At 45.0% G+C, this 27,215-nt stretch overlaps 1 long non-coding RNA gene across 2 annotated transcripts in view; it reads left to right on the plus strand.

The window, feature by feature from the left end:
- LOC114806598 overlaps positions 1-27,215 on the plus strand; it is a 71,641-nt gene that overhangs the window by 34,619 nt on the left and 9,807 nt on the right. Inside the window, exons 2-3 of one of the 2 annotated variants that reach the window (XR_005659521.1) lie at positions 7,029-7,141; positions 10,720-11,760. This is a non-coding gene — a long non-coding RNA (uncharacterized LOC114806598). Of the gene's footprint in view, positions 1-7,028; positions 7,142-10,719; positions 11,761-27,215 lie in introns of those variants that run through there. The other variant, XR_003754641.2, reaches the window with a different exon arrangement.

A 27,215-nucleotide genomic window follows, 5' to 3' on the forward strand; every position in this document is an offset into this window, starting at 1 on the left:
GGATCCCAGAGGACAGACGATGTGGATGAGAAATTAATTCAATCATATTTATTGAGCACTTACCGTTTGCAGAGCACTGTACCAAGCACTTGGGAGAATTCAATAGAACAATAAGCAAGACGCGTTCCCTGCCCACCACAAACTTAGAGTCTAGAGAGAAATGCCTTCCTACTCTGGGATCTGAGTACACTGAAATCAATTTTCACCCAAGAACCCAAATTTCTGATCTTTTCATTATGTGATGCATGGTTTCAGATAGTACTATGAATGAGAGACAAGGAGGTAAATGAAAAAACAGTGCTAGGTGAATGTGACAAAGCCACTGTCTTCTTCTCCCAGAAAGCAGGGTTATGCAAAAACATACTATGTAAACTTATGAGTCAATTAGTAAGCTCTCAATGTGTTAGGTTTTGGGTGTTTTTTTTTTAGTTTTTATCTGAAATGATATTTTAGGGAATGAATGCAACGAACAGAATTCCTATTTTATAGGATAGTAAATGAAAAAAAAAATCTATATGACTTATACCATGCAACCCAAAATAAGCAATGAAAAAAAAATAAACTTGAGCATTTAGCTTCATAGCTGAAGAACAACTCCTCTAATAAGCAGACACTTTTCAGTTACAATTGCAGGGACCTAGGCAAATAACAGCTGGAACCAAAAAATATGTTTCATTTGATCTGCTGTGTTACACATAAGCTTCCAGTGGTGAGGAAACGTGTCTGTCAACTCTGCTATATTGTACTCTCCGAAGCACTTAGTACAGTGATCTGCATGCAGTAAATGTTCAATAAATTCCACTGATGGATTAATTCCACTTCCTCCAGCAGCAACTGTGAGCTCTTTGTAGGTAGGGAATGTCTGTTGATTATCATATGGTTCTCTCCCAAATGCTTTGTACAGTGCTCAGCACAGAGTAAGCGTTCAATAAATATGATTGACCATTCATGCCAGTCCAGATATTCGCAGGCAGCAGGCTGGCTCTTTTTCTCTAATCATTACCCCGGCATGCTTATTATGGTATTAAGCACTTACGATATGCCAAGCACTGTACTGAGAAATGAGGTGAATAAAAGATAATCAGGTTGGACACAGTCCCTGGCCCATATGGGGCTCCCAGTCTAATTTGGAGGGAATAGGATTGAATCCCCATTCTACAAAAGAGGAAACTGAAGTTGTGACTTGCCCCAGGTCAGAAAGACTAGTATCTAAGCCAGGATTAGAACCCAGGTACTGTGACTCCTGGGCCCAGGCTCTGTCCATTAAGCCACGGTGCTTCCGTGATCCATTCAGTGCTTCCGTGATCCATTCAGGCTTGGTGCTAAAAAATATTTGGCTCTTCTGCTTAGACTGATGCTTTTATTTAAATGCCGGTTGGATACCAACACAAGAAACCAAGATTGGAAGAAAAGGTTTAGCGGAGGTGAGTATAAATTTGAAGCTTAAGTAAAAAGTGAGAGACTAAGTTAAAGAGTGGACAGAGTGGGCACAGCCCAGGCCTGGGAGTCCGAAGGACCTGGGTTTTAATCCCGGCTCTGCCAATTGTCTACTCTGTAACCTTGGGCAAGTCACTTCCCTTCCCTGAGCCTCAGTTCCCTCATCTGTAAAATGGGGATTAAGAGTGTGAGCCCCTTGTGGGACAGTGACTGCGTTCAGCCCAATTGGCTTATATCCACCTCAGCACTTAGAACAGGGTTTGGCACATAGTAAGCTCTCAATACATATCACAATTATTATGATTATTATCCTCCTAGGGACAGGTAATTCTGCTCAGATGTAGTTCCTGGGTTCTTGAAGAAATGCACAGCACAGAAAAACCCCTTTCTAGTAGCCATCAAAATTAAATCAATTAATGGTGGGGCAGGTAGATGGTTTGACCCCACCGACGATGGGATTGACATTTTTCATTGCAGATTCCTCTTTTTTGTTAGAAATTAAATCCGTTGCCAGTGTCTATCTTCCTGCGACTCATTGTTACGTAACAATATTCAATTTTGTAAATTTCAGAAACACAAAGATAGGAAGTACTGTGCAGCACAGTAGAGGAGACTGATACCCATTGAAACTTGAGCACAGTAAACCCAAAATAAACCATAGGAAACATTCTTTTATCAGGGGAGCAGTTAGAGTATGAAATTTGTTAATCCAGAACGTTGGGAAGGTAGAATATATGAGCAGGACTGAGTTTTTGGTTAAATTACTGGTTGAGTGGTCCATCACAGGTTGAGAAAGGCAACTTGGCGGATGTGGGGTGGGATATTCCTAAAAAAAAACAATAAATAGGATAAATGTTGAGAAGGGCAACCGAGATATGGCCCCCGTAAGAATCATACTGATGCTGTTGGATACAGAACAATGAGGTGGATGGATCATTGATATGATCTACTGCAATGGCCTCAGCCTTGTTATCGAGTTTAGCATGATCCCTTGAACTTTGGCCCGGACCCCGTGTTGGCCTGAAAAAAATGGCATCTCAGTTCTCTCTTATCCCTTGACTCTGAGACTGAGAACTTTGAAGGCTGAGGGGAACTGGAAAATCCAGATGTTTGACAAGTGTCTGGGCCACTGGTCTGCTAAATGATCATGCTACTGCTCACAGCTCAACTGAGGTCATAAACATCTTTCTTGGGAAGACATAGTGGCAAATTCCCAGAACGGCTTGGAAAGTATTCAGTTCCCCGTCGCCTATCAGATGGAGAACTCCTGGCTTAGCATCACCCCGCGGATAAAACCGCATCAGCATTCTCACGCTGTTTCCTCTCTTACTTTTGTTATTCTCCCCCAAGGGCTTATTACAGCTCCGTGCGTACTACAGTCACTCGGCAAATATCAACGATTAAATACGAATGTAAACTTACAACGTCTGTTTTCTCTTGTTCTATTGTAGACCTGCTTATGAACTAATGGGATAGGTATTTTTTTTTTCCTTCTGAGCCATTTCCCATATCATCATACCATATATCATCCAATTCAGAGAAAACTAAACCGCTGTTCCCTTCTTGAGACTATCTAGTTAGAATTAATGAGCGAAGTGAACAAATTTAACTCTGTGGTTACTTCACTGCAGTTTAGAATTTGGTTCTCAGATTATCAGCATGGGGCTGGGAGTCAGGAGACCATGGTACCGATCTTGGTTCTGCCATTTGCCTACTGAGTGACCTTGTGCAAGTTACCGACCTTCTTTATGCCTCAGTTTCCTCATCTATGAAATGGGGTTTAGGCTATGAACCCCATGTGGGACAGGATTGTGGCCAATCAGATTGTACTGTATTTTGGAGAGTGCTGGACACATAATAGGTATTCAATAATAATAATTGTGTCATTTGTTAAGGACTCACTATATGCCGAGTACTGTTCTAAGCACTGGAGTGGATACAAGAAAATCAGGTCGGACACAGTCCCTGTCCCACATAGGTCTCACAGTCTAAATTCCCATTTTACAGATGAGGTAACTGAGCCACAGAGAAGCTGGGTGACTTGCCCAAGGTCACAAAGCAGACATGTGGCAGACCTGGGATTAGAACCCAGTTCCTTCTGACTCCCAAGCCTGCACTCTCATAATAATAACAATGCTAACCATAATAATAATTGTGGTATTTGTTAAGGTCACACTAGTGTCAGGCACTGTACTAAGCGCTGGGGTAGATATAAGCAAATCAGATTAGACACAATCCCTGTCCCACATGAGGCTCACGGTCTCCGTGTACAGATGAGGTAATAGGGGCATCAAGAAGTGAAGTGATTTGCCCAAGGTTACAAAGCAGACATGTGGCAGAGCTAGGTTTAGAACCCATGTCCTTCTGACTCTAAGGCCCATGCTCTACCATTGAGCTACGCTGCTTTTATTCACTGAGTCATGCTGCTTCTTTAACAGATGGCTCAGTTATTATCATTGATTATCATTGCTATTAACTGAAGAAGACAAAATCAATTATTTGGGGAAACATTAACAGGGAAGAAATGTTCATAACGTATACCCACCTTTGGTAATGTATAGAAATCCTCTTTTTACCCCCCCAAAAAAAATTAAATTAAAATAAATAAATAAGATTATGGCCCACTTCTGATTCTTTACCAAATATTAACTTTTCAATTTGCATGTTTTGTTTTTAAAAATAGCAATTCAAATTAACCTTCCAATATTACCCGGATCTCTGAGCCAGAATCAAGCATATCTACTGAGCACTTGCTGTGTGCAGAGCACTGAACTAAACACTTGGGAGAGTACGGTAGAACAGCTGGTAGACATACTTCCAGCCCACAGGGAGATTAGTCTAGAGAGGGAGATGCCCATGATACAGATAGATTACGGATATACGAATAACTGCTGAGAGTGGAGTGAATACAGAGCGCGAGTGAGACTCAGAAGAGATTGGGAGAAGAGGAAATGAGAGCTTAATCTGGGAACTAAGGTAGTGGCTTTCACGGTAGTAATTTTTAGCAAGTGACTCATTTCTTGCCCACGGGGGCTTCCACTGTAAATCCACCACCAGGCCTTGAGAAGGGTGTGGTTTATATCAGCATGGAGAGCTAGACTCATTTTTTGCTCTTCACTGTTTGGCTCCTTCAGCTGAGTGCTTTATCACGCTTTCTATGTGTTTTTCTAAATTGCTATATATCATAGTTTGTCTTTTCTGTCACCAAACATAATACATGTAGAACAGATGTAATGCTCAAGCCCTGTGCCAAAATCAAGCTGTCCTTATGTTATAAATTCCTCTTTTTCCCAATTGGAGGCAAACAGTCCCCCTTTAAAAAAAAAAAAACAAAAAACACTTGTGAAGTGTGGAAATCAATCTATCAGTGGTATTTATTGAGCTCTTGGTATGTACGGAGCACTCTACTAAACACTTGGGAGAGTACGATAAAAGAGAATTAGCAGGCACATTCTCTGCCCACAGCGAGCTTGCAGAAAGTATCTTGATTGTCATCTCTAACCTCGTTTTGGGAATGGCCCCTTTTGTTGGAATGGAATATATTGAGAGTTTTGTACGGTATTTCAGAAATAGCCATCCTAGGTTTCAAATGGAGGTGGCGAAGGAAGGGGGTGAGCAGTGTGCAACAGAACACCAAACTCATCTAAAAACTCTCACACATGCATTGTTTAGGCTTCACCCTTTCTAATGAGCGCTTATTTGCAGCCCCTTCACCCCTAATTCTTTACATCTTGTAATCCGGGTGTCTCCCTGGATATTGTCCAGTAGCGTAGGGAAATGAAGCATTTGACCTGAAACTGGTGTCTCTCCGTCCTGCTGCCAATCGCCCCACGTAGGAAGTGTTAGTTACCCCTGTCCTTTCTAGGAAGCGTGATGGCAATCTGGGGGGGATGTATTTTTTAACTGGTCCTCGACTCTTCTGGTGATCACCATCGCTCTCAGGAACTGAGTTCTCTCTGATAGGTCTAGTTGCCCCTACTGGAGCAGCCCAAAAAGCCACACCTCCCCGTGTCCTTGGCTCATTTTCCCTCCTCGGTCAGTTCCGTGGGTGTCTGTCCCAACCTCCCCAGCAGTTCTGCTCTAAGACGACTACCCAATTTCTGCTCTGCCGCAGGCCGAGCTAACTCCTCTTCCATGGCTCTCTACCAGCTCTCCGCTCTTAAACCGTATCATTCGAGGTTTCATTTTGGGGCGTCTTTACAGTATTTGTTCCGTTTCCCAGTTGTCAATTTCTTCATTTCAGCTCACCCAAGGGCAGCTGTTGGGTACCCGATATTCAAAAGTTCTCCTTGCATGTCTCCGCAAGAAAGATGAACCGGCCGTCTGACCGAATTCCGGGAGCTCCTTTCTCCCACTCGGTCCGCATCGCATTTGCACCCTTTATTCACCCTCCCTCAGCCCTACCACTCCCGGCTCTGCCACTTATCAGCTGTGTGACTGTGGGCAAGTCACTTCACTTCTCTTCAGTTACCTCATCTGTAAAATGGGGATCAAGACTGTGAGCCTCACGTGGGACAACCCGATGACCCTGTATCTCCCCGAGCGCTTAGAACAGTGCTCTGCACATAGTAAGCGCTTAACAAATGCCAACATTGTTATTATTACCATATTTATGTTCCTATCCATATTTCATTTACATCAGTGTCTGTCCCCTAGACTGTAAACACATTGTGGCCAGGGGGAACGTGTCCTGTCGACTTTGTTATATTGTACTCTCCCAAGCACTCAGTGTTCTGCACACAGTAAGTGCTCAGTAAATGCGGCTGAGCGATTTTCCTCATTCACTGTACGCAAATGACATCCCTGGAACTCTCTAGAAGTAGTATGTGGCATATGGGGTAGGGATCTCACAGCCGTATAGAAAATGTAATTCAACAAGTTCCCTGTCTACGTTCAACGTGGTCTGAAGACTAATACTGTATGAGTTCCACTGTCTTGATTTTTTTTTAAAGCTTCCTGTAGGAATCGGTAGCTTTTTTGATTCAGTTCTTTTTTTTTTTTTTTAACCACCTCGTACCATTCCACATTTCAGTCAAATCTTTTGGCCGCCAATGGGAGATGCTAAAGTGGATCTCAGTGGTAGTATTAAGTAATATTGGAGAAGCAGCGTGGCTCAGTGGAAAGAGCATGGGCTTTGGAGTCGGAGGTCATGAGTTCGAATCCCAGCTCTGCCACTTGTCGGCTGTGTGACTGTGGGCAAGTCACTTAACTTCTCTGTGCCTCAGTTCCCTCATCTGTAAAATGGGGATTAAAACTGTGAACCCCACGTGGGACAACCTGATTCCCCTATGTCTACCCCAGCGCTTAGAACAGTGCTAGGCACATAGTAAGCGCTTAACAAATACCAACATTATTATTATTATTATTATTAAGGATGTTCCAGGCTTGGGCTGGTGCATGAACTTGGCCTTCTTGTCAACTATCAATATGTAGTGCTTGATTGACTTTGATGGAGTGTCTCATTAATCATTTTTTTGTCCTCTTCTGAGGGCTCCTTCTAAATCTTTAGCACTTAGGGCCCTGTGTAGAAGTGATTAGAGTACAGTTCTCTGCAAATAGTGCTGAATAAATACCATTGATTTTGATTCAAGGAGTCTGGATGTGCTCTCGGCAGTTTGAGATGAAAGTTTCCCAGATGATCATATCCTGACGCCATCTTCCAGATCCCTCGTTGGATCTGCAAATGGGAGCTGCATGAAAGAGGGTGAGTAGGATCGAAAGTTGTCCTCAGCCCTAATTTATCTCCCTGGCGAATAAGAATGTTGACATTTTATTCGGGGTTGACTGTTCTGAGCGTTGGAGTGGATTCAAGCCTGAGCTCAGACACCGTGTCTGTCCCACACAGGGCTCACAATCTGTTTTGTTTCCCATTTTACAGATGAGGACACTGAAGCAGAAAAATGGTTGAGGACCTTGCCTAGAGTCACAGAAAGCTAGTGGCAGAGACGGCTCTCGAACCCAGGTCTCATTACTCTGTCCTAGGGCTCTTTCCCCTGACAAAGCCCTTCCGGTTATGAAGTTCTGCTAATTACGCAGTGCGGCTCAGTGGAAAGAGCACGGGCTTGGGGGTCAGAGGTCATGAGTTCAAATTTTGGCTCTGCCACTTGTCAACTGTGTGATTGTGGGCAAGTCACTTCACTTCTCTGGGCCTCAGTTACCTCATCTGTATAATGGGGATTAACTCTGTGAGCCTCACGTGGGACAACCTGATTACCCTGTAACTACCCCAGCGCTTAGAACAGTGTTCTGCACATAGTAAGCGCTTAACAAATACCAACATTATTATTATTATTATTATTATTATGTGTGGAGCTTCCATTATTGCTCAGAGCTGCAAAGTTAATCTCTGTGTAGTGTGTACGCATTGAGGGTCATTCTACATAGAAAAGCAGCGTGGCTCAGTGGCAAGAGCCTGGGCTTGGGAGTCAGAGGTCATGGGTTCGAGTTCGGGCTCTGCCACTTGTCAGCTGTGTGACTGTGGGCAAGTCACTTGACTTCTCTGGGCCTCAGTTCCCTCATCTGTAAAATGGGGATGAAGACTGGGAGCCTCACATGGAACAACCTGGTGACCCTGTATCTCCCCCAGCACCTAGAACAGTGCTCTGCACATAGTAAGTGCTTAACAAATGCCAACACTATCAATCATAAAGAATCCTTACTGTATGCAGAGCTCTGTACTCAGTGCTTGGGAGGGTACCATATATCAGAATTGGCAGACATTGTTCCCTGCCCACAGGTAGCTAACGTTCTAGAGTTGTCCGATTTTACTCACTGAACAGTTTTTCCACCGTCTTCGCCGTGGGGCATATGGATATTGGTGTTGCAATTTCATTTTTGCCTGCACGCGTACCCTCACTAGGTTTTATGCCCAGGAAAACTGGCAAAATAGACATTCCCGTTCTTGTTCCTTATGGACAAAGCCTCTTTTCAAATAATTCGTATCTGTAACTGTGCTTGTAAATTATTCATCTTTTGATTAATGAAAATATGCTAATTAAGAATTTGCTGTTAAAAAGGTATAAATATCTTTCATTGCCTAAAGTAATTAGAATAAGTAATTACTTAAACATTATGATTCTGAAGTTAAATAATTACTATGGGAGAAAAATGAATAAGTGGAAGACATAAAAATATGCTAGATATAATTTAAACTGTTGAACCAAATGACAATATTTTATGTTGTTTATATAAATTCATACATATGCTTCAAAAGATTTTAATATTTGTTTTTTTATATATTACGCAAGCTGGTTTTCTGTGCTCATCTCATTAACCATCTAGGAGAGTAACTTCTTTCTAACCCATGATTCCAATTTCCGAAAGGGTCTGTGTTCTCCACACTTACACAGTTATTTGCAACTGTTTCAATTGAGGATGAGACCGAAGGGAAAGCAGAATAGTTACTTTCAATTTTGGCGAAAGGTTCGGGGCCATTGATAGTTCAGGAATGGCAGAAGAGTCCAACGGGGAAATTCCACGGTGATAACCCTGGAACTTGCTCCTCTGATGGGGCTGGGGGAATCTGAAGTCAGCTGTTGAAAGTGGGAGGTAGCCCTATTTTCTAAACCAGCAGCATGGCGAAATGGAGAGAGCACTGACCTGGGAGTCGGGAAGTCATGGGTTCTAATCCTGTCTCTTCCACCTGTCTATTGTATGACCTTGGGAAAGTCATTTACCTGAGGCCTGGAGAAGTGATCTCATCTGTAAAATGGGGATTGAGACTCTGAGCTTCCCTCGGGACAGGGACTGTGTCCAACCTGATTTGCTGGTAACCACCCCAACGCTTAGCACAGTGCCTGACACATAGTAAGTGCTTAACAAATACCACAGTCTATTATTAGTGTCATCTTCTGTCTGGAACGGTAGGTGCACAATGAAAAACCACCCACCATTCCGGCGAATCAGAGATCAAGGAAAAGACAGTGGTCGAGTGATCTCAACCTACCAGATTTCGGGGTAGGAGTATTTTCTGAGGATCAACAGGAAAGGCTTCCTAGAGCAGTGAATGTCCTGATCTCTTTGGAATAACCCAATAGCTATGATTGACAAGTGATGTCACTTTATCCCAATTTGCTACAGGCAAAGAATATTTATGAGAACACAGTCCAGCTATTATTTGATGAAAAATGATGTTTGTTTGTCAGCATGGAGGATGCAACTGAAGTGAATCAGGGATGAGAGCACCAGTCTCATCTCATTCTTTGGCTATTTAGTTCTCATAACTCCCATTAAATGCTTTCTGCATTGAGGAAAATTAACCCTCTTGGGTCCTTTTTGAAAAATCGGTTCCTTTAATGACATGTTGCCATGGGGTAACTGAATCAACTCAGTGTCTTCAAAATGCTTTCTATCACATCATTTTTGTCTTGGACTGAAATTTTTTTTTTTCCTTTTTACTGGAAAATAATTGAAGTCAAAGATCCCTGCCACCCAGAACATCTTTTTCCACATCAAAACGAAACCATCCTTAGGATTTGTATACACCAAGCCCCTCCTCAAAATGTAGGCACATATGGATATGATAATTATGGTATTTAAGTGCTTACCCTGTGCCAGAGACCGTACCATGTGGTTGTGTAGATATATGATAGGTTGTGCACATCCCTGTCCCACATGGGACTCACAGAGTAGGTAGGAGGGTAGGATTTAAACTCCATTTTACAGTTGAGGAAACTGAGGCGCAGAAAAGTTAAGTGACTTGCCCAATGTCACAAGCGGCAGAACCGGCATTAGAACTCAGGTCATCGGACTCACAGGTCTATGGTCTTTCCTCTAGGCCACGTCACTTCTCCGCGTGGATACGTAAAACCTTATTCAGTTGTTCAACCTGACACATTTGTAATAGTTGCTGTTATATCCTTGCTAGGAGTATTAGTTCCATTCATCCTCCAAATACTTAGTGCAGTTCTCTGCCCACTCTTACTACACAATGAATACCACTGATGGATTAATTCCGACTTTGCTGTAATCTCCCAGTAACCTACTACAGTGGTCTGCACACAGGTGCTAAGTAAATACTGTGGTTTGGACTGAAAAAAGAGACGTGGATGACATTAGCAGTCATTCGGTGACATTAGGCTAGGCTATGCAATTCATAAATCCCATTGATTGATTGACATTTGTATTCCAAGAGAACTTATGGAAGTTCCACTCAGGAAGTCTTAAAAAAAAAAAAAAATTAGCCGTCGTTTTTTCTTGGGTCGCTTGTCCTTCGCCTACCTCTGGTTCTTTCCAATCCTAAGAGCCTATGTGCCTGTGATTTATAAATGCTCTTTCCACTAGTCCGTGCTCCTGCGTTGGAGAAAACAAGCCACTCCCAGCATTCGAGCCTGACAAATACCAGCACCGGGGTCTACTATAATCAGATGTCTTCCAGATGTTAATCGCTCCGCATTTTTGCAGTTTCACGGTCACTCTCCTATCTCTAGTTTAGAGAAGGATAAGACTTTGGAAGATCACTTAGTAGATTTTCATAATGGAAAAGCTCTGGAAACAAACATCTCAGAAGGCCTGGGTGTGTGTGGATGTGTGTGAAGCTGAAGAGGGCCAACCAGTGAACGCGACTTTGTGTCTTCAGGAACCATTGATGGCATAGCATTGACAAGGCCTCCTCTTCTTCCTCCCGCTATCGTTGAACTTGAAACTGGAATTTTGCAAGTTATAGAGGGAATGACGAAGAGCAGGGCAGACTAGCAATCAGTGGTATTTAGTGAGATCTTACTGAGTTCGGTGGACTGAACTAAGAGTTTGAATGTGGACAGTCTAACAGAGTTGGAGGAGTTGGTGTCCTCTGCCCTTAGGGAGCAGTCTAGAGAAAACACGTTTTAGTCTGATTTTCTGGGAGTTCAAACTGAGAGGTTTCCAAGTAAAGGTGCTTTTTTTTTTCTGCTTTTATGGGCCTCCTTTCTTCCCCACCGCTCCCAGAAGGGGCTCCAAACCTCTCGCAGGCTCCCTGTGTCTGTCCAGATCAAAGAAACTGTCAGTTTCAGGGTCCCCCCTATTCCCCAACTCTCTGTCTTCATTCCTCCCAACCCACATCTCCAGCTCTCACAGCCTCTGGACTCCAACACTTGTGCTCCTTTAGTGACACTGTTGCCCCGCTGGCAACTTCATCCCTCCCTCCCCACATCAGACCAATCACAGCTCACCCTTTTAGAAGCCCCACTCCTTCCAAAAGCCTTCCATGCTTAACTGCCAACACCCTTAATCACATTCACCCATTGGCTATTCCTAGCAGGGAATCACGGGGTTGTTGTGAAGGCAAAAACTAGAAGCGATCTGAGACCTCCTGGGGAGAAAAAAAGTTAAACAAAAAACAAGTCCTCATCACTTTATATATTTAATTTTGTAATAAATCATCTTTCATGACTACTCTGTAATTTTTTTTTTTTTATCTCCACCTTCCCTTATGGGGAGGGAATATGTCAATTATTTCTGTTTATAAAATACTTAGTGCAACTTCACCCAGTAGGTATTCATGTAGTATTATTACTAACTTGAGTGCCTGATGTGTGCAGAGCAGTGTACTAAGCACCTGGGAGAGGACAGACATCCTTGACCTCATGCTGCTTACAGTCTAGGAGGGGTTGAGGTGTTGATCAGTGACTAGGGGGTGAGAGCTCACGCGGATGGATAATGCAGTAGGGAGGGAAAATAGTAAAGTCAGTGGGCTTCCTGGAGGAAATGTAATTTTAGGAGCCTGTGAAGATGGGGAGAAGGGCACTCCTGGAGGATTTAGATGTTCCTTTCGGAACACTGGTGGGACGAAGCAGAGAAGCGGCATGGCCTAATGGGAGCTTGCTCAGGCCTGGGAATCAGAGGACTTGGGTCCTCATCTCAGCTTCTCCACTTGTCTGCTGTATGAACTTGGGCAAGTCACTTTATTTTTCTGTGCCTCACCTGCAAAATAGGAATTAAAACGGTGAGCCCCATGTGGGACAGACTCTATGCCTAACCTGATTGACTTATATCTACCTCAGTGCTTAGTACATTGATTGCTACATAGTAAGTGCTTAAGAATGAAAACCATTAATAATAATAGAAATAATAATAATAAATGAAGGAAAGCCCAGTGCACAGCACTTCTCATTTTGTGGCTTCAGTGATCTGGACATCTTCCAGATCTCTCTTACAGATGATGACACAGCTGCAGTTTCTGTTGGCGAAGGGAGTCAGAGATTCATGGATTTGGGATTCCATGCCCGCACAGAGGAGGTGAAGATCGAGCTGCAAGAGGGGAGAGTCCCTGCTTTCATTTTCTCATCCTTGCCTGCTGTGCTCTGTCTAATAATAGTAATAACCTATTCACTCCATCACTAAATCCTGTCGGTCCCACCTTCGCAACATGGCTACAGTCTGCACTTTCCCCTCCATCCAAACTGCTACGATATGAATCCAGTCACTCATCCTATCCCACCTAGATTACTGCATCGGCCTTCTTGCTCACCTCCCAACTTCATGCCTCTCCCCACTCCAGTCCATACTTCACTATGCTGACCAGATCGTCCAGAACACGTCGCCTCGTTCCCCAGAATACCCCAGTGGTCGTCCACCCACCTCCGCATCAGACAAAAACTCCTCACCATTGGCTTTGAAGCAGTCCACCACCTTGCCCCCTCCTATACCTCACCTCACTACTCTCCTTCTACTACCCAGCCTTCTCACTTCGCTCCTCTAGTGCTAACCTTCTCACTGGGCCTCCATCTCACCTGGCTCACTGCCAACCCCTGGCTCGTTTCCTGCCTCTGGCCTGGAACGTCCTCCCTCCTCAAATCTGACAGACGGTTACTCTCCCCGGCTTCAAAGCCTTATTGAAGGCCCATCTCCCGCAAGAGGCCTTCCCAGACTAAGCACCCCCATTCCTCCTATCCCACTCCCTTTTGAGCTGCCCTGACTTGCTCCCTTTGTTCTGCCCCTCCCCACCTCCGGCCCCACAGCACTCAGGCACATATCTGCAGTTCATTTAGATTGATGTCTGGCTCCCCACTTCTAGACTGGGACCTTGTTATGGGCAGGGAATGTGTCTATTATTGTGTTGTACAGTGCCCTGCACATAGTAAGCGCATTCAGTAATTATGATTGAATGAATTTATTAAATAACTGTGGTATTTGTTAAGCGCTTACTCTGTGCCCAGGCGCTCTGTTAAGTGTTGGAGGGGATACAAGCAAATAGGGTGGGACAGAGTCCCTGTCCCACATCGGGCTCACAGTCTTAATCCCCATTTCATAGACGAGGTAACTGAGGCCCCGAGAAGTTGCGGGACAGGCGCAAGGTCACATAGCAGACATTTGGCAAAGCCGGGATTAGAACCAAGATCCTTCTCACTCCCAGGCCCGTACTCTATTCATTCAATCATTTATTGAGCACTTACTCTATGTAGAGTACTGTACTAAGCGGAGGGGAGAGTATAATGCGACAATAAGCGGACACATTCCCTGCCCTATCCACTAGGCCATGTTGGTTTTAGAGGGCACGGAAGGTCGTGAATGAGTAGATGGAGGGTGGCAGGATGAAGTACACATGCCTTGTTTGCCCACGTTAGCTTGCTAAAGACAGAACCAGTCACTCAGTCATATTTAGTCGAGAAGCCGCGTGGCTCAGTGGAAAGAGCACGGGCTGGGGTCAGAGATCATGGGTTCAAATCCGGTCTCTGCCGCTTGTCAGCTGTGTGACTTTGGGCAAGTCACTTCACTTCTCTGGGCCTCAGTGACCTCATCTGGAAAATGGGGATGAAGACTTTGAGCCCCACGTGGGACAACCTGGTCGCCTTGTATCCTCCCCAGCGCTTAGAACGGTGCTGGGCACATAGCGCTTAACAACTGGCAATATTATTATCATATTTACTGAGTGTTTACTGTGTTCAGAGCACTGTTCTTATAGCTTGGGGGACTACCCACTGCCTGTCCACTTCCAAGGTGTCTTTCTGTTCCTTGGGAGGTGGAAGCTCTTGCTTCCATTTACGAGTGGAAGCAACTCGATGCTACTTACCTTCCCAGTCTCATGAGGCACGTTGACTTTTAGATGGTTACACCATCCCTGCCAGCCCCGATCTTCTCGCCACCGATCCTCAATCGTTTCTAACCAGGAGTCCCAAGGTAAATGAGCTTGACTTGTAATCAATAGGAATGAAGAACAAAAACTATGAAAGTCATTAAAGAGCTACATTCCTATCAATTATGTCAGAAAAAAGACACAGTACAGGTTCATTGTGGGATCACACACAACTGAAGGTTGTTATGAAGATCAAGACAGGGTTTAATCCTCACTTGATTTGTATGGTTAATGGCGGTGGATTCATCTATAAGATGTTTCAGGCTACCTTTTTCGGTTTTTTTTGGTTGAAAAATAAACTTGGTTTTCATAAAGCGACCCTTTAAAAGGTGGTTGTTTATGGAGCTTTTAATAGGAGTAAGAAAGCTATTCACAAAAACCTTTAAAAAAAAAAATCCCGTCTCCAAATTCTCCTTACAAAGCTCTGTGTATTTAGGACACATTGCCTTAACTGCTTGTTTTTCAACATCTACCTCTTTTTTTTTCTTCCAAAGGACATCACTTTGGATAAAAAGGCATTGGAACATTCTTTTCACGGCAGTAAATTGCATTGCAATAAGAAGTTGTCAGCAGTGCAGTTTTATTTTGAAAAAGGGCACAAGAATCATTCTGCTGTGAGGGTTTTCTTCCCTGTCCTTACATGCCCACTTAATGGCTCGAGCTGCAGTATTTCTCTTTAGCCTGTAAACATCAAGGTCAATTTGAGGTTCTGTTCAAATGAAGATCGTTATCTACAAGGCCGGGTAAACGAAGGTGGCTTAGCCATGTGCGGCTTGTTTCCCGGAGAACAGAGCTACCTTGGAGTCTGGCTTCTCTCCCTGCAGAGGGGCTTGGGATTCCCTCAGAGGCAGCTCTCACAAAATACTTGGCTTTGGAGCTGGCTGCCATATATGAACCCCTCTCAGATGAAAGCACGTACCTCTCTGCCGGACCCTGTAGTCGTGGAAAAGGACAGGTCCGAGTGCTCTAAAAATAAATCACCTGTGGGCTACAACGAAGGAATGGCACCTCTCTCAAGCATCGGGAGACTCAAAGCACAGGCTCTGACCAAAGCCCCAGGGGTCTAAGATGGCTGGACGCTGTCTTCGGGGTGATGAGCTTTCCGAAAGGAAGCTGAATGGGGACGTAATAGTAATAGTAATACCTGTGGCATCTGTTAAGCACTTACTATGTGCCGGAAACCTTACTAGGTGCTGGAGTGGATACAAGCAAATCAAGTTGGGCACGGTCCCTGTCCCCTGTGGGGCTCAATTCCCATTTTACAGATGAGGTAACTGAGGTACAGAGAAGTGAAGTGAGTCGCCCAAGGTCAAACGACCGAAAAGTGGTGGAGCCAGGTTTAGAACCCATGACTTTCTGACTTCCACGCTCTACTATGCCGTGATAGCCTGCATCTTCTGGGTTTTTCCAAAAGCACTCTCTGGAAGCTCTACTTTGATCTCTCTCTCCGTCGGTCTCTTCAGTTGTATTTATCGAGTGCTTACTGTGTGCGAAACACTGTACTAAATGCTTGGGAGAGTACAACATAAACAGATAAGTTCCTGCACACAACGAGCTCACTGTCCGGAGGGGGAGACAGACATTAATATAAACTGATAAATAATTACAGATATATGCAGATCTATCCATTTGTGCTGTGGGGCTGGAAGGGAGGATGAACGATGGAGCAAAGCAAGAGCGGCATAGAAGGGAAGGAGAGAGGAGGAGAGGAGGGCTTAGGGAATATTTCCTGAAGGAGATGTGCCTTAAGTCTTTGAAATGGGGAGAGCAATTATCTGTCTGATATGAGGACTCTTCCCCACCCCAACCGCCTCACCTTTGGTGGCTGAAGATAGTGGACACAAAGACCTAATTTTCTAATGAATTTCTGAACTAGTGAATTTCTTTTCTGACTCCCTGGAGGTTGTGAAGATGAGTGCTCTAGGTCAGAAGGCTACTCCCCGTCCCGAGACCCTGCTTCTAGCTCCTTAGGGCCTCCTTCCCCATCCTCGAGTGCATTGGGCAGCCAGAAACTCACAGTGTGCTCTGTGTGAAGGGAGCCTGGCCTTATGCTCCTTCTCCTCTGACCTCGTGCTGGGGCGAGGAGGCATCCTTCTGCCTCTCCGCTTCCCCTCACAAGGCACATTGATGCCCCCCCAGATGCACGTGGCATCACAAGAATGACCCCGAACGTACTATATAATGCAGTGATGTCACCCAGGACATGTGATGGCATGCCATAGAAGGCAGAATATTTCTCCAAGGATTTCCCCGGTAGCCTTCTTGCTCCAGAGGCACTGCTTTTCCCTTCCCAGATCCCTGAAGACAAGCGTCGCTCGGGAGCCACAGAACTCAGCTGCAGGAGCTAAGACAGAGGGAGACTGGGTACTCCCATTAAAATCGCTGACATAAAGGTGTCCAGGGCCAGAAAAGGGACAAGATGGACCCCTAGCCCATGTCCTGCCTCTGGCCTGGACCACCCTCCCTTCTCTCATCTGACAGACAACCACTCTCCCGTGCTTCAAAGCCTTATCGAAGGCCCATCTCCTCCTCTTCCCATATTAAACCCCACTTTTCCTCATCTCCCATTCCCTTCTGCATCTCCCTGACTCACTCCCCTGGCTCTTCCCCAATCCCAGCCCCAAAACACTTATGTACATATCTGTCATTCTATTTAGCCCTTTGTTCTTCCCCCTCCCACCCCTAAAGCGCTTACGTACATATCTATAATTTTATTTATCTGTATTGATGTCTGTCTTCCCCCACCCCAGACCGTGAGCTCACTGTGGGCAGGAAACGTCACTGCTTCTTGTTGTCTTCATTCATTCATTCAATAGTATTTATTGAGCGCTTACTATGTGCAGAACACTGTACTAAGCCCTTGGAATGTACAAATCGGTAACGGAGACAATCCCTGCCCTTTGATGAGCTTACAGTCTAATGTACTTTCCCAAGCGCTTGGTACAGTGTCCGGCACACAGTAAGCGCTCAGTAAATTCAATTGAATGAATGAATTGAACCAGACTGTCTCAGATAAAACCAAACCAATGGACACTGTCATTATTATCATTCGTATACGTTTTAAGCACTTACTATGTGCCAGGCACTGTTCTAACATAAATACAACTTCACCGGGTTGGACACGGTCCCTGTCCCCAACGGGAGTCGCAGTCTGAGTAGGAGGGAGGAGGATTTAGCTGAGGCACAGACCGGTGAAGTGACTAGCCCAAGGTCACACAGCAGATGCGAGGCAGAGCCGGGATCACACCCCAGGTTCTCTGCTTCCCGGGCCCGGGTTCTTGCCAGTAGGCCGTTCACCATCCCAATTTGGTCTTCCCAGCCCCGCGGAGGGCATGGCTTTCTATCCCTCCGGAGGCGGCTGCGCTGAGAGGAGGGGGAATGTCCGCGATACCCTTGCCAGCCAGCTGCTAGGAGCCTCTTTCTTTCCCCAGTCACCTTTGCAAGGATAAAGACTCCAGGCTCATCCTGGGTTTCATTTGAATTTGCTTTGTAACGGCGATACCCTTCAGGCAACTGTCAGGTCCCCACCATGGAAAGATATCTACAAAAGATTAAGTTATTCAGTGCAGTACCTTTGTGAACTGCAATACAAAGAGACAGGAGACTCCTCTCCTTCTCCAGAATTTAAAGGACTGAAGCCTGGTCATTCTCTTCCAGAAAATGGATGTCTTTAACCTACTGGGAGGAAAAAGGCTTTTCTTTTTGTCAGCCCCTATCAGCGGCAGACCTCAGAGTCAGACCAATAGCCATATATCAATTTACTGCGACACAATGTTGACTCAGAAGGGCACAGGTAAATCTTAATCATTTGTCCAGGATCTCACTCATTCTTATTTCATCTAATGCAATTATAGAGACAGTGAAACCTCGTTATAACAGCCTAGATTTCACGTGTTCCTGAGCGTAACATGCTATCCTTAGAAGATTGATTTTTTTTTTTTTCCCCTACATAGTGTTTTTTTCCTCATTTGTTCTTTCTGGATTTGTTGTTGTTGTTGTTGTCGTGCCTTTGTTGTTTTTTTTTTCCACCCCTACATGTATTATTATAGGACCTCTGGGTCCAGAGCTAAACTGTGAAGGCATGTCAGCCGTGGTGATAGCTTTGAGGACAGAGCTGTAGTCTTATAGAAATGCACACCGTCGATATCATGACAATAACTCACAAGTCAAGCCACTCAGGGTCTGAAAGGAATTGATATGCCAATAGAAGGCACCAAGGCAAACCCTTTCGCAGAACATCAGAATGTTGACAGTGAGTAAACTCATTTTCATCTTATCATTTTTCTCTTTCTCCTCCATGCCAGGATTCTAATCCACTAAGGGTAAACACCAAGTCATTATTTCTGGAATGCAGTCTTCAAAACTAGTATCCCTTGAGATGTTAGTCACAGACACTGAACTGCAAGAATAATCACATTAATTCAGATCTCTTGGTTGGTTCACAAGGTCCAATTTAAATGCTGATGATTTTGGTGAATTTTATTTTTAAAGGCACGGTTTTACTTTAAGAATGAGATTTTTCACTGTTTACACGATCCTTGCATATTAGAGCAAGGCAATCTATCTCTTAACTGAGGAGCCTGATTGTTTTTTTCAGTAACGAAGACGCTGATCTTACCAGTAGGCTTCAGTCACTAACTATTCTAGAAAATTCTTGGCTCGTGAAAAGAACATAAACCACCGGTCATGGGTTCTAATCCCGGCTCCGCCACTTGTCAGCTGAGTGACTTTGGACGAGTCACTTCACTTCTCTGTGCTTCAGTGACCTCGTCTGTAAAATGGGGATTAAGACTGTGAGCTCCACGTGGGACAACCTGATTACCTTGTATCTCCCCTAGTGCTTAGAACACTGTTTGGCACACAGTAATGCCGTTATTTCTAGAATGTGAGCCCACTGTTGGGTAGGGATTGCCTCTGTTGGCAAATTGTACTTTCCGAGTGCTTAGCGCAGTGCTCTGCACCCAGTAAGCGCTCAATAAATATGACTGAATGAATGAATGAAAGTCCCAGTCCTGCCATTGATCTGCTATTTGATGGTGAACCCGTCATTTAAGCCTCTTTGGGCCCAAGTTTCTTCATCTGTAAAATGGGCATCCAAACTGTGAGCTCTTTGTGGATTAAAGGACTGTTTCCACCCCATAACCTTGTGTCTACCCTAGCGCTTAGTATCCAAGGGCTTAATCCATGTCACCATTATTGATTAATAATAATAATGTTGGTATCTGTTAAGCGCTTACTATGTGCAGAGCACTGTTCTAAGCGCTGGGGTGGACACAGGGGAATAATAATAATAATAATAATAATAATAATAATGTTGGTACTTGTTAAGCGCTTACTATGTGCAGAGCACTGTTCTAAGCGCTGGGGTAAACACAGGGGAATCAGGTCGTCTCACGTGGGGCTCACAGTCTTAATCCCCATTTTACAGATGAGGGAACTGAGGCACAGAGAAGTTAAGTGACTTGCCCACAGTCACACAGCTGACAAGTGGCAGAGCTGGGATTCGAACTCATGAGCCCTGACTCCAAAGCCCGTGCTCTTTCCACTGCGCCACGCTGCTTCTCAACCTGCTCACGCTCACGCTGCTTCTCAACCTGGGAATCAGGTTGTCCCACGTGGGGCTCACAGTCTTCATCCCCATTTTACAGCTGAGGTAACTGAGGCCCAGAGAAGTGAAGTGACTCGCCCACAGTCACACAGCTGACAAGCGGCAGAGCTGGGATTTGAACTCATGACCTCTGACTCCAAAGCCCGTGCTCTTCCCACTGAGCCACGCTGCTTCTCTGAATAAAAGATAAATAAAAAGATTCCGGTCACTCATAAAGAACTTTCAGAATTCCAGTTAATCGATCATTAGTATTCACTGAGCAGAGTTAGCAGACAAATTCCCTCTCACAACAAGCTTACAGTCTAGAGAAACCTATGAAAGAGATAATCTGTCAAAGTTTTGTTAGGTGCCTTTGACGCGGCTTCATTTTTAGTAGGTGATTATGTCCAATTAGAAGAAAAGAGTGTAATGTAGATATGAGTAAAACTACATAAAGTGTATTTTTAAGATCTTTGGAGATCTAGTCATATTATTTAATTGAAAGTAAACTTCCTGTAATTTTATGGAAGGGCTCTAAGCAAATTCCTCACTTCGTGGTTGGAAATAAGAAAACATAGGTCCTTATTCTTTCATAATAGCGCTATTATTAGTTAATTGCCTTGTCCTCATTAGTTAGCAGGCTTTACAGAGGTAATTTTTTGATTAAATCTATTTTTGGCCTGAATTTGCATAGGGCAGAATTGATGTGAGATGGCAATGTGATGTCCCTGGAGGTCACGCAGTCTAGATGATTCTTTAGGTGCCCTGAATCACTGATCCAGCGACCAAATCCGCCCTACGTATTTTGACTCCCTTCGATCAGCCCTAATAATAATAATAATAATGTTGGTATTTGTTAAGCGCTTACTATGTGCCGAGCACTGTTCTAAGCGCTGGGGTAGACATAGGGGAATCAGGTTGTCCCACGTGGGGCTCACAGTCTTGATCCCCATTTTACAGGTGAGGGAACTGAGGCACAGAGAAGTTAAGTGACTCGCCCACAGTCACACAGCCGACAAGTGGCAGAGCTGGGATTCGAACTCATGAGCCCTGACTCCAAAGCCCGTGCTCTTTCCACTGAGCCACGCTGCTTCTCTAAGGAAGGGTGCAATATCAATCAGTTGTTTTTGTCGCGCGCTTACTGCCTGCAGAGCACTGTCCTAAGTCTCGAGAGAGTACAACACAATATAACAGACACATTTCTCGGGAGGGTGAGAAGAAGCGTAAAACGGACTTGTAGAAGCAGCGTGGCCGAGTGGAAAGAGTACGAGCCTATGAGTCAGAGAACCCGGATTCCGTTACCTGCTCTTCCAGTTGCCTACTTTGTGGCCTTGGGCTTGTCACTTCACCTCTCTGTCCCTCCCCTCCCTATACGCAAAAAAGGGATTATTAGTATTAGTATTACTGATAATAATAGTAATAATGAAATTATTAGTTAAGTGCTTAGTATGTGCCAGGCACTGTACTAGGTGCTGGGGTGAATACAAGCAGATTGGGTTGAACACAGTCCCCGTTCCATGAGGGGCTCACAGTCTCAATCCCCATTTTCCCCGTAAGGTAACTGAGGCCCAGAGAAGTGAAGTGCCTTGCCCAAGGTCACAGCAGGCAGGCGGCGGAGCTGCAATTAGAACTCATACCTGTGATTAATTTATGCCCCCTGATTTTGAGGAGGATGATGATGGCATTTGTTAAGCGCTTACTCTGTGCTTTGGGGTAGGTACAAGGTCATCAGGTTGTCCCGCGAGGTAACTGAGGCCCAGAGAATTGAAGTGACTTACCCAAAGTCACACAGCTGACAAGTGGCGGAACCGGGATGAAAACCCATGACCTCTGACTCCCAAGCCAGTGCTCTAGCCTCCAATTGCCACTCTGCAACACATGAGAACTCTGTTAGTCTCTCGTGGCCCTTAGGTACATGTTTTACTCAACTTTTCACTCAAGTTCTCCTCTTCTTCCTCCTCCCACGGAAAATTGGTTTTAATGTCTGTCTTCCCCGTCAGATCGTAACCGTCTGAGAAATGGAGTGGATCTACCGTTTCTTTTGAGGTAATGTTTCAGGCCCTGCAAAATGGCTGCCAGTCCAATGTTTGATTGAACTGGGTGTCCTAAGCCTCCCTAACCCCTCCGCCCCCCTTGAAGGGAGACCTTGTCTTTGGTGGGCCCCATAATTCCCCAGAAAAATACTGGATAAAACTTTAAAAATCCAGACCCCAACTTAAATCTGAATCTGCTTTGGTTCTCCTTGATCTATCATCTTTTATCCTAGAGTACCTAATTTACCTTAAGGATAGCTATGGTTAAGACTCGGGTAAAATCAAGCTTTTTCAAGGGATCATCATATGTCTCCTTTGCGACCGCGGCCTTTGTAGGCTTTATACCCATTTATACTTACAAAACAATTCCATAAGTCTACTGAGTTATAAAATGAATACTCCTCTGGAGAAATTGCACATATATCAGCTGTTCATATGTGAACAGTCTAGATGTTGATCATCGGCACCAAAGCAGCGCGGATCAGTGGGAAGAGTCCGGGCTGGGGAGTCAGAGATCATGGGTTCTAATCCCGGCTCCCTTGCCAGCTTGCAGCTTCTCAGTGCCTCAGTTATCTCATCTGTAAAATGGGGATGAAGACTTTGAGCCCCACTTGGGACCACCTGATTACTTTGTAGCTACCCCGGTGCTTAGAACAGTGCTTGGCACATAATAAGCGCTTAACAAATAACAACATCATTATTATTATTATTATCCCTTACTATGTACAGTGCTCTGCGTCAGAGAAGCAGCGTGGCTCAGTGGAAAGAGCCCGGGCTTGGGAGTCAGAGATCGTGGGTTCGAATTGCGGCTCTGTCACTTGTCAGCTGTGTGACTTGGGGCAAACCACTTCACTTCCGTTTATCGCCATCGTTCTCGTCTGTCCGTCTCCCCCGATCAGACCGTAAGCCCGTCAAACGGCGGGGACCGTCTCTATCTGTTGCCGACTTGTTCATTCCAAGCGCTTAGTACAGTGCTCTGCACATAGTAAGCGCTCAATAAATACTATTGAATGAATGAATTCTGTGGGCTTCAGTTACCTCATCTGGAAGATGGGGATGAAGACTGTGAGCCCCCCGTGGGGCAACCTGATTACCCTGTATCTACCCCAGCGCTTAGGACAGTGCTCTGCACAAAGTAAGCGCTTAACAAATACCGACATTATTATTGTTTGTACTAAATACTAAGTACAGTGAAACGCGGTTGGCATCCAAGTACCTTGCCCAAGAGGAGCTTACACTCTAGAATGGGACAATCGGAATTCTATGTGAAAACATCTTTTTTTTTATCGTTTTCTCGCGTGATAAGTGGAAGTTGAGCACCAGAGCACCACTGAAATCACTACGCTAGTGGGCATGCGTGACGACTTTGGTGTGCCTTTTTAGTGTAATCTCGTCACGTTACCGACGGTCATACTTTATGTCAGATGTCGAGGCAAAGAGACAAAGTGACCTTGGATCGAGTCTACTGGGAAGGAAGTTAGCCTCAGCCCAACAGAATTAAGGAGTGGGATTTGCACACAGGATGGATGAGAGAGAGATAAACCAAACAGCTACAAAAGAATGAAATGGGATTATTCATTCATTCATCATTCATTCAATAGTATTTATTGAGCGCTTACTATGTGCAGAGCACTGGACTAAGCGCTTGGAATGGACAAATCGGTAACAGACAGTCCCTGCCCTTTGACGGGCTTACGGTCTAATCGGGGGCGACGGACAGACAAGAACAATAGCATTAAAACAAGAACAATAACAATAAAAGAGGAGCCAGAATCAAAATGTGTTAACAGTGCAGTGGAGTAGAAGCTAAGACACTGTGGTACGTTCACTAAGCATTACACAGATCAGCCGGACATTTTGCAAGAGCTCATGTTTTTCAAGCAGTGTCCTCAAGAGAGTCCCCAAATGATAAGGTAAAATCAAATATATCACATGCGTTTGTGTGAGTGTTTATGAGTGAGAGGGAGAGAGAGAACAGGGTGAAAGGGCCTATCAAAAATTGGCCCTTTGGGCCAAAATCACAGATAATGATAATGATGTGGTATTTGTTAAGCCCTTACTATCTGCCATACACTGCACAAAGAACTAGAGTAGATTCATTCATTCAGTAGTATTTATTGAGCGCTTACTATGTGCAGAGCACTGTACTAAGCGCTTGGAATGTACAAATCGGTAAGAGATAGAGACAGTCCCTGCCCTTTGACGGGCTCACGGTCTAATCGGGGGAGACGGACGGACGAGAACAATAGCGATAAATAGAATCGAGGGGATGAACTTCTCATTAAAACAATAGCAAATAGATACTAGATAATAATAATAATGTTGGTATTGGTTAAGCGCTTACCATGTGCAGAGCACTGTGCTAAGCACTGGGGTAGACACAGGGGAATCAGATTGTCCCACGTGGGGCTCACATTTTACAGATGAGGTGACTGAGGCCCAGAGAAGTGGAGTGACTTGCCCACAGTCACACAGCTGACAAGTGGCAGAGCTGGGATCCGAACCCATGACCTCTGACTCCAAAGCCCGTTCTCTTTATCAGGTCCTACATGGGCTCACAGCCTAAGTGGATGGAAAAGCACCACTCAGTAGATACCACTAGACACGGGCCGAGCAGAAATGAATATGAGGCCAAAGAAAAATACGAGGCCATATGGAAGGAACAGATATGAAGCCAAGCATCTCTTCATCTGAATAAAACACTGAGGGCTTTATGTGGGTATGGGAGTGCGAACTTCCATCCGCCCCATTCACCCGTATCAATCACCCTCTCACGCTGAAAAAAAAAAAAATTACAGTCTTTCACTCACGCTTTTGCTCAGTTTTCAACCTCCCAGAATGTTTTCTGCCTTCCCTTGCACCAACCGTATTCCAAACCTTCCTAAAAAGCCGAATTTCCCAGTAGGCCTCCCACAAGATGTTCCGCCCCTTCCCGGTCACGTACCGTATGCGTAAATTCATTTTATTTATTTATTATTGGTGCATTTATTCACTTCTCTCAACCTTAACTCCTCTCGCGTCGCTATCAATTTGTTTTTGTCTCCTTCCTCCCACGTCAATTTATAAGCTCTCTGAGGGCAGGGCTCATTTCTTTTACTTCTTTTGTATGTTTCCCAAATGGCTAGTTCACGACTCGGCACACAGTAAGCGTTCGATAATGATGATAAATGAGGTCACCTGCGGGTCCCAAAGGCCAACCACATGCAGACACACCGCACATGCAAAGCCCACTGCTGTCTCGAGTTCTGAAGCATTAAACACGGACAAAAAGTTCATTCAATAGTATTCATTGAGCGCTTACTACGTGCAGAGAACTGTACTAAGCGCTTGGAATGGACAAATCGGTAACAGATAGAGACGGCCCCTGCCCTTTGAGGGGCTTACGGTCTAATCGGTGAAAGTAGAGGCTTCAGAAATGCCACATGTTGACTTATTTTTTTTTTCCCTTTCCTTAAAGCTTTTGTTTAACCCATAAAAACCTACGTACTATTTATTGAGCACCGATTTGGTTCGGCGCACTGTACTAGGTCTCTGGGAAGTAAGCTTATGGTGGGTAGGGAACAAGTCTACCAACTACGTCATGTCGTATTCTCCCAAGCAATCAGTACAGTGCTCTGCACACAGTAGGCGCTCAATAAATAAGATTAAGTGGTTGATCGGGAGTACAAATAACTAGGCGAGCAGTGTGGCCTAATGTACAGAGCACAAGCCTGGGAGTCAGAAGGACTTGGGTTCTAATCCCAGTTCTGCCTCTTGTCAGCTGGGCGACCTTGGGCGGGTCGCTTAATTTATCTTTGTCTCAGTCACCTCATCCGTAAAACGGGGATTAAGACTGGGAGGCCCATGGGAGACGGTGACTGTGTCCAACTTGATTGGCTCGTATCCACCCCAGTGCTTAGACCAGCGCTTGACACATAGTAAGTTAATAATAATAATAATAATAATGATGTTGGTGTTTGTTAAGCGCTTACTCTGTGCAGAGCAGTGTTCTAAGCGCTGGGGGAGATACAGGGTCATCAGGTTGTCCCACGTGGGGTTCATAGTTTTAATCCCCATTTTCCAGATGAGGGAACTGAGGCCCAGAGAAGTGAAGTGACTTGCCCACGGTCACACAGCTGCCAAGGGGCGGAGCCGGGATTCGAACCCACTACCTCTGAGTCCCAAGCCCGGCCTCTTTCCACTGAGCCACGCTGCTTCTCTAAGTTAAGATTGTGAGCCTCACGTGGGACAACTTGATCGCCCTGTATCTCCCCCAGCGCTTAGAACAGTGCTCGGCGCAGCGTAAGCGCTTAAATGCCAACATTATCATCACTTGACAAATACCGTTATTATTATTACGTCATTACGTTCCCTATCCTCAGGGAGTTTGCACTCTAATGAAGGGGATACATGTAAAATATTTCCATCTGTCAGTCAGAATCAATTAATTCAATGGTATCCATTGAGCGCTTACTATGTGCGGAGCACTGTACTAAGCGTTTGGAATGGACAAATCGGCAACAGATAGAGACGGTCCCTGCCCTCTGACGGGCTCACGGTCTAATCGGGGGAATTAATCGACCCCGTGTGTGTGTGTGTGTGTATTGCTTAAGGAGGAGGCGAAGAAGTTCCTGAGTGCTCAAGTCGATGGCAAAGATGCCACGTCCCAGGGTGCGGGGAAATTAGTCCGGGAAAGTCTGTTGGAGGAGGTTGAATTTTAGGAGGACTTTGAACGTGGGGGAGAGCTGTGGTCTGTCTGATGTGGAGAGGGAGGGAGTTCCAGGGCCGGAGAACGGCAGAAACGAGGAGACGGAGGCGGGAGAGTAGAGAGTGATGTACGGCTGACACGATGGCTTGGAAAAAATGAAGTCAGCGAGTTGGGGAATAACGGGGAGATAGGTAAAGCGGATCCAGATGGTGCCGGACCTTGAAACCCAGCGTGTGGAGTTTTTGTTTGATGTGAAGAGAAAAAGGGGAGCCACCGAGTCATCTGAGTTGTGGTCTTGACTCCCTCTAACTTTGCGTGACAAAGTTCCGCCGTCTGTCATTCTTTGCCGCGTGGTGAAAAGCGGGAAGGGCGAAGGAAAAAAAAGTAAATGTGGCACTTTTTCCTTAGACGTGCGTTTCT

The sequence above is a fragment of the Ornithorhynchus anatinus genome, chromosome X1, assembly GCF_004115215.2.
Source record: "Ornithorhynchus anatinus isolate Pmale09 chromosome X1, mOrnAna1.pri.v4, whole genome shotgun sequence".
NCBI lineage: Eukaryota > Metazoa > Chordata > Mammalia > Monotremata > Ornithorhynchidae > Ornithorhynchus > Ornithorhynchus anatinus.